This window comes from Lolium rigidum, chromosome 3, assembly GCF_022539505.1.
Source record: "Lolium rigidum isolate FL_2022 chromosome 3, APGP_CSIRO_Lrig_0.1, whole genome shotgun sequence".
Classification (NCBI taxonomy): Eukaryota; Viridiplantae; Streptophyta; class Magnoliopsida; order Poales; family Poaceae; genus Lolium; species Lolium rigidum.
The window spans coordinates 232,537,962-232,546,599 of record NC_061510.1 but is presented as its reverse complement, the minus strand read 5'-3'; positions in this window follow the sequence as shown (position 1 = coordinate 232,546,599).

Below are 8,638 nucleotides of genomic sequence, written 5' to 3'. Positions count from 1 at the left end.
GATCTGATCCGTTACGATTGCTCCTTGTTCTACAAGGATTAGTTTAATATCCGCAATAGTTTGGCCTTACAAAGGGGGAGGATCCTGTGGCACGTAGGGTGGCGTTCGCAAGTCCTAAACGGGATGTTCCTAGGATCAACTTCATGTTGGTTTTCCGGCCTTGTTTAGGATCGGCTTACGAGCACCGTGCGTGGCCATCCGGCCCAACCTCGGAGTAGGATGATCCGATTATGTGGTGAAAACCCTAAATCGTCGTAGATCTCATTAGCTTCATCTTGATCAAGCAGGACCACCAAGTATTCGTACACCCCGTACGGATCATGGGTGGATCGGCTCTTTGAGCCGATTCACAGGATAACCCGAGAGCCGATCGAGGCTCGTATTTAACGTTTACATGTATGCCCCGCAGGAAACTAAGCGAGGCAATCTCATCACCTTCCCGACCAGGTATAGGTCGGGTGGCACGCCCTTGCACTTCGCAACGCCGCGTGTGACCAGAAGAGCATTGCGGGCCGTCGCTCGGAGGGGTCTCAGCCAGCCGCAGCTCTAGGCTCCCCCCGGCTCTACAGTGTTGACAAGGCCGCTGCCCGCCGGTGGGTTTTGGCAGTCAACAAATAGCTAACGCGTGTACATGCCATGTGATAGGTAGTGCGTAGGTGGTCTACTATCATCGCACGGAGCTTTCACGTTATACTAAAATGCGCCCCATGTAGCTGCTTCACAAATAAAAACCGTTTAGGCACGCTAAAAATGAAAAGATGGTTGCCCATGGGCCGGATTAGAAATCCGCGTCCGAGATCTTGCTTCCCATCCTAGGGCCCACACACGTGCCAAATATGACCTCATTTCGGCAAACTATGTCATGCCGAGGCCGTTCCCCACCTCATTTTCGATAAAATCAACCAGATTTAAACTAGAGGTACTTGATCTATTGCTCATGATTTTTGGGTAAATTAAATTGTAGGTTCAAAATATGATATGGATGTCATATTTGTATTCCTCTCATTTTTCTGATCAATTTAGACATATTATTTGCCAAATTCGTATTTACTGATATTAATTATTCCATATTAAATAAAAAGATAAAAATGAAATTATTTAATTGCTTTTCAAATTCTATATTATTATTATTTATATATATTCATTGTTGTTTACTTAAGTAATTGTTTAGAATTCAAAAATATAGAGATGTTGCAGCACGGTCAAAGGGTTAATATGATTGATATGGTAGTATTAACAACAAGGGCGTCATTTCTTTCATGGAAGCTCATCCGAAGAGAACCAAGAAGTTAAGCGTGCTGGGGTGGGAGTAGTGTGAGGATGGGTGACCAACTGGGAAGTTTGACTACAAGTGCAATTTAACCTAATATTAGGTGTACTAAGTGTAAGTGTGATTGTGAAAGATTAACAAGTAAAAAAGAATAAGAAGAAAATTGGAAAAAAATATTTTTTTAAAAAAAACATAATTTGAATCTTTTTTGAATTTTTTTTTTTGAAAATTTTGAAATATTATGCCGACGGTATAACCGTCGGCACACAGTCCCCGACCAGAACTATACCGACGACGCTACGCCGACGGTCACCGTCGGCACGTACCTATGCCGACGGCCTTCTTTGCTGTGCTGACGGCTGGCAGCCGTCGGCAGACTGGAGCTCTCCCGTAGTGTATTATACGTGCTTATGCTATATGAATTAGAGTAATTGAATAATAATAATGAACCACCCTTCGAACATGGGCTGGCTGGCTCACCACATATGGTTTACCTTTTTTTTAGGGCTAAAGAGTTTCATTCATATCATAACAGGTGGTCAGTTACAATCTAATGCCATAGCTTTAGCTATAAGTTCCAGACACACCCAACACATAAATGACGCACATAAGCAGCACACTTATGTGCAGTACGGTTTTGAGCTCTTCTAGCAAAAACGTACTTCCATTTCTGAAAAGACGATACAACAACAACAACAACAACAACAACAACAACAACAACAACAACAACAACAACAACAACAACAACAACAACAACAACAACAACAACAACAACAACAACAACAACAACAACAACAACAAATCAGAATATATATGCTTCTTAGGTGTGACACAAACACCTGTCCAACTCCTTGGTCCTTGACAACCGAGGCACAGTCAGATTAAAAAATAATAGGGGAACTCGTCCATTCATTGGCTAGCCGGGCTCCATGGAGCAGCGTTAGAGCTTCAGCTTCTTCTGCGTTGCTATATCTAGGTATAATATTACCAGCTGCAATAATCACCTTGTCTTGATGGTCTCTAATAATAGTGCCCGTTGTTCCGGTATCAATCTCTTCCAGGAATAAACCGTCTGCATTTATTTTAAGAGCAACTTCAATAGTATAGCAGGTTGTTAGCTATAAGCAAGATGTCATGTCGTCTATAGCTAATATGTACCAACAAGTACAATAGTTGGCTATTAAAATGTACTATTTTTTAATGGATGACCCACTTTTCATTCACACAACTTGCCTAGGAGCACGTGCTAAAGCTTGCTCTTGCATAAGATCCCACTTAGAACAAGTATAATAGAGTTCAGTCAGCTGACTATAAGACATTAAATAATATATTTTAGATGACTTGGAGGAGAGAGAATGGGAGAGAGAAGGGAGGTGGACTCTTATGCACTAGCCAGCTCTTGCACGTGCTCACGTGCTCCTAGCACTTTGTGAGAGTGAAAGGTGGATCATATGTTAGTAAAGTACTTCATTCTTATAGCCAACTATTATACATGTTAGCTATATGGTTTCTACAAATGTCATGGCATCTTGTTATAGCCAGCAGTTGGCTATATTATTGGAATTACTCTTATTATGTTCTCTCTCATCTTCTCTCTCCTCCAACTTGACATAAATATGTTATTTTAATCCTAGCCAGCTGACTGGGACTTATTGTACTTGCTCTAAGGGGGCGGTTCACATCGATTGTTATTTGGATCTTCTTTTTTGGTTTTTGAGCCCTTCATTATTATGCATCTCCACAACAGGTTTATTTCCTTCCGTATATGTATAATCTGGTACTACACAAGCAGATGGATTAGCATTAAAAATTTGGATATAAGATAGAAGGAACCTGGTAGATTGTTCTATAGTGGCATCCCCTTTCCATGACAGATGTCATTCCCCAAACTTCAAGATCTCCATAAGAGTAAAAGGATATCCTGGTGCATATCTTTGTTTGAGTTATTTAGAAGAATAAGTAGCCAATCTTGACCAGTTCTTCTGTACTCATCTTCCTTTGGCAGAGGCCAAAAATCTCTCATTCTTTGACGAAGAGCTCTTGCTTTGGTGCATTCTATAGCCACATGGAAGCTATCTTCTGCCCCATTACCGCAAACTTTGCAAGTATTCTAGATTTCCAAAGTTATGCGTCTTTTATTTTCATGTGTAGGCAGATTATCAACAGCTAAACACCAAGTAAAAATTCCTACCTTATTCGGTAAATTTGCTTTCCAGATGTTTTGCCAAAGAGTTTGGCTTCCATCTGGTGTTTTGCTTGAGGCTTATGGGGCTTCTTACCCAGGCCATAATATCATTTAGTTCATTTGATGGAACTCTTGACATATGGTTTACTTTGTTCACAAAAGTTGGCATTTGGTCTTAAATCTAGCCTAAGAGTAAAAAAAATTGGATGCCCATGTTGTTTTAATATTTGAACTGGAAGGCATGTTTTTAGGAAAATAACCGTTAATATTCACATTGTTAATGGTTATCTACCTAAAAACATGCCTGCATGTTCTAGTATTGTTTAAATTATTTATTAAACAGGTGGTTAATGGTACTAGGTGACACACCTGTAACTACTTGGAAAATGCTATGGCCTCCATTGAAAGCTCTACAAAATGGCCAACCTTTTTCAAAGGTTTGCTCCACTCGCTCCCTACTTGTCAAGTGTCGTCTTTTTCTCGCATGTTTTTTGCTTGCCAAGTGTTGGCTTCTCCTTCTGTGCGATCCCAGGTGTCGCAAGGAGAAGAAAGTGGGATGAGGATGAAAGAGAAACGTACACGGAATGGAGGGAGATGGATTTTTTCCCTTTATTTCCGCACCTGATATTTTAAAATGAAATTTCTATTGGACCGCATCCGAATTATGAATGGTTTTCATGGTTGCGCTCCTCACTTTGAGATCGTCAAAATTTGATACTATATTGATAGGTTTCGATGGATGTTTTTTATACTTCTTAAGCTAGTACTCTTGTGCTCTGGGTTGCAGTGTAAGTGTACTACAGTTTTTCACTATAGTTGTACTCCAACTGTTTGTGTACTTTGTACTCTTTTTTTCATTGTAGTAGTACTCTATCGTTATTGCACTAGCATTGTGTACTAGTACTCCGTCTATCGTGTATTTGCACTCGGTTTTACGTACTTGTATTTAGTTCTTTTTACTTGTATTTTGTTTTCTGTGTACTTGTACTTTATTTTATTGTATTGTACACCTTTTTGTGTGTACTTGTATGCTATTTTTCATCCGTGCTTTTATTCTATTTTCATGTGTATTGTATTTCGTTTTCATGTGTATTGTACTCCATTTTGGTTTTTTGTGTACTTTTACTCCAGTTTCCATGTACTCCACGTACTTTGTGCAGTGTAGTTCGGGCTGTGTATTCCATATATTTTGTGCAATGTATGTCATACCAGAAGTATATTTGTTATAGTGCTCGTGGTTTGTACTTCATAAAAAACTGGAAATTACAATGAAACAAATATTTGAAAGGGAACATAACCAAAACAGAAGTGTGCATTGCAAGGATGTAAGTACTTTTTTAGGGAAAGCATAGCACTCTATTGAATTATCACATTATTTGGAATACAAAGACCATCATGTTGTTCTACCAGATAAACTAGACGTCCCAAATTGCTTCCCGAGGCTGAGCGTGCTAGCCTATGTGCTTCAGTATTCGAAGCTCTATTTTCATGTCTAAAGACAACTCTTCTAAAAGAGTTGATGCTTCTTTAATTTTGTGAAACACCGAATTATAGATCCTAACAAATGGCCTTGAAAAGTCGTTTAACATTGCTAAACAGTTCTTCGGCCATCGTGGTCCTTTGCAGGTGCAGATACTGGGCCAGAGCAAGACCTTCTTTGCACGCTAGGGACTCTAGCATTGATGGATTCGTGATCCCTTATATGGTCAGGCTTGAGGCCCCCAAGAATAAACCATTCATATCACAGCAGCCCATGCTCACTGCCCCTCCTGGATGTGTATTCGCTAGCGCTGCATCCACATTGAGCTTTACACATGCCTCCATCGCTGGAATCCATCTCGTGTGCCGGGACTCAGAACCCTTGGCCTCCTTCGGCAGAGACTTTGCTAGAATTGAGAGGTCTTTCATACTCACCTGCATGGACAATTTTGTAGTGAGCATAGTAGATCGACCACAATGTGACCGCAACTCACGTGAAGTCATCTCGTAATAGGGTCTCCATCATAGCAAACAACCAATGCTTCGCCGATGGATCCTCGTTTATGTTGACGTGCTCAACGATTTCTTCATCAGCTAGGGCCCAAATTGATCTTCCTGCTGCAAGTTGATTAAGGAGTACCTCTAGGCGTCCTCCTCTCCGCAAATTGAGCACATACTAGTAGGTGACATATTTCTGTGGTATCGCACATCACCCGTCGGAAGCAACAGCTGCGCGAGCCTCCACAGAAAAACCCTCAATTTGGAAGGAACTTGGATTTTCCAAATACGATGCCAATTCTTCTCTTCGGTGGTTGAACTTGAACCCCCAGCTCTGCCTTCCAACCAATCCTTGTGGCGCCGCTTGGTAAGAGCAGCATGCGGTATATCGATGGTACAGTGGTCGAGCCATTCTTCTCGTATTGCCATGCCCAAAAGTCATCAAGCATGTGAGTACTTAGTGGTATTGACCTAATCAATTCAGCATCCATGGGCAAGAAGAATTCATCTATCACTTCTTCTTTCCATGTTGCACTCAAAGTATCAATGAGTCAAGATGCCATCATAGGTGGATCTTGTTTCGGGCACACCAAGGGCGTAGCATGAAATCTCTTGGTACCAGTTTTGATTCCATGTATGTGTACTTTCTCCTGAGCCAATGTGCTTGATTATCCCTTGTTTCATTACATCAGACCCTTCTACCAAGCCTCGCCACACATGAGATGGGGAGGAACCAATCAGAGCATCAAGAAAATCCTCATTTGGAAAGTACATCTCCTTGAGAACTCTCGAACCGAGAGCCTCAAGGTTATTCAAAATCCTCCATGCTTGACGAGCAAGCATCGCCAGGTAAAACAACTTCATGTCACGGAAGCCCGGACCTCGAGAGAACTTTGGAGAACACATGGTCTCCCATGAAACCCAATTTGCCTTTTTGTTGCCATCATGTGCTACTTCCCAGCTGGCATGCAAGTACAGGCCATGAGCTTGGACTAGCGATATAAAATCGAGCACGGAAGCTTAGCTCCCTCTGCGGGCCGACCTTTCCCTAGTCGTACCTGGCCTCCATTCCCAAAGTGTCTTGTCTCGAGGCTAGATCGAGCAACATTGCTGGCTTGAGAGTCATGGGTCACGTAGCGTGTGTCCTCAAAGATAGGTTGCGGCCTCGTGGCTTAGAGAGGTAGCAGATCGAGGGCACATCGGTGGCCTAAAGGCGGGGAGGCTATGCCTAGGCGGACCGGGCATCGTGAGGCCCATGCAGTGGTGTAAAAGGGAATGAGAAAAAAGAAATAAAAATGGAGGATAGTCGGCCTGTCCGGGAAAAAGAGAAAGAAGAAAACAAAAGAAGAGAGCATGGGCAAGTAGAATTCGACTTAGGTCCATGTCAAAAAAGGAAAGTCAGAAGTGAAATCCATAGGACTATGATGGACCAACAACCATGTGTTTTTCTGGTTTCTAGTCCATTTTAAGTAAAGAGGTTTAATGTAAATCAAGGATTAATATTTTTTCTCAAAAGAATAAATAAAGAGGCGTTTCCATGTAGGAGGAGGAGGAGAAAGTCTATGGGGCTATGTGTAAACTTCTTTGCATCGCCTTTCACAAAAAAAACTCGTGCCACCTCCTTTTCGTAGCAGTATCCATCATGGCAAATTATTCTGACAACCGATGATTTGGACTAGAAATGAACATGCCAATTTCACGTACCAACTTTTCTAATCGTGTTGGACTAAATTCTACTCGTGTAGTCCCAAAACGTAAGAAGTACTCCATTCGTCACAAAATACGAGTGACACATTTTTCGCACGGTCTTTGATGCATAACTTTAACCCCAATACGTAGCAAATTGGGAAATACTTTTGTATGGATTCAGAATGTATAAATAGTATCATTGCATTTGTCTTATAAGTCTCTTTAATTTCATATATATTTGTAAAGTTTCTTTTGGATATATTATAATTATAAATCATGATCAAAGTTATAACTTGTTGACCAACAAAATTTAAAGATGCCTTATATTTTAGGACGGGGAATATTTTGAATTTTATTTGGTCTTTAATGCACGAGTTCGAATAATAAAAGCATACACAATGGTAGTGATGGCAAGTCTTCCCAAACCTCCACATCATCTAGAGAATGCAGTACATAAAAGTCATACAATGCCTTATCTTGTACTTTAGTTCGTAGCAATTAATGAGAATTAGGAAAAAAAAGTTAGTGATAAATTGTATTACTCCCCCTGCTTCAAAAATAAGGCATATATTTTCACTCAAAAGTCAACCTATTGTAAGTTTGACCAAATTTATATAAATAATGAACACTTACAATGCCAAGCACATACAAATAGATTCACCGCAAAAATATTTTTGTAGTGTATTTATTCAAAAAAAACTGAGAGAACACGCAAAGCGTGCCATATCTTTATAGAAGGGAAGCAAAGACAATTTACAAGAAACCGGCAAGCGAGCACGGTGAATACCCCTCGACCCACACACGCACCCCCTCCGCCTAAAGCCTACTCTCGCAAATGGTCCTCACTCCCTCATATCCTGTCAAATTCGCAAAGTTGGAAATCCTCTATGATTTTGGCGTTTTTTTGTGTTGAGTTTTCTCTGTGTATTACCAAAAACTCATGCATCGATCTGTTTCCAAAGCATCCATGCGATGAGGATGATTAGCATATCAAGACATCGTCCATCACATTTCCTCACTCGCTTCATCTAAACTAGCATTATGTTGTGGCACCATAATTTGCAAGTTTAACTCCCTGAAACAACTGAACCATACCTGCCTTGCATAGGTGCACTGAGTTAAAAATATGATCCACGGTGTCCTGACCCTGCAGACACGTGAAGCAGGGATCCGGCTGCGCCTGTAGCCCGTGTCTAGTCCTGCTATCCGAGGTCCACATCCTGTACCTTTAAGCTAATCAGCCGAAAAATTTGCAGTTCATCGGCTTATAGGATCTCCAAATGGGCTTGCACCTACTCCACTTGATATTTCCATGGCACGCCATTTTATAGCTTGCTTTTGCTAAATACTCGCCCGACTGTCCCCTTTCAGGTAATGCGACCCGGAACATTCACATCCCGGGCCAAATTCGATGTAGTGCATGTTTTTCTATCAAGTTCATTTTATTAATTATATACTTCGGATGTTAAGCAGATGTGTGCATCGTTGTTATGCAGAGACTGGGTGTAATTCTTAAA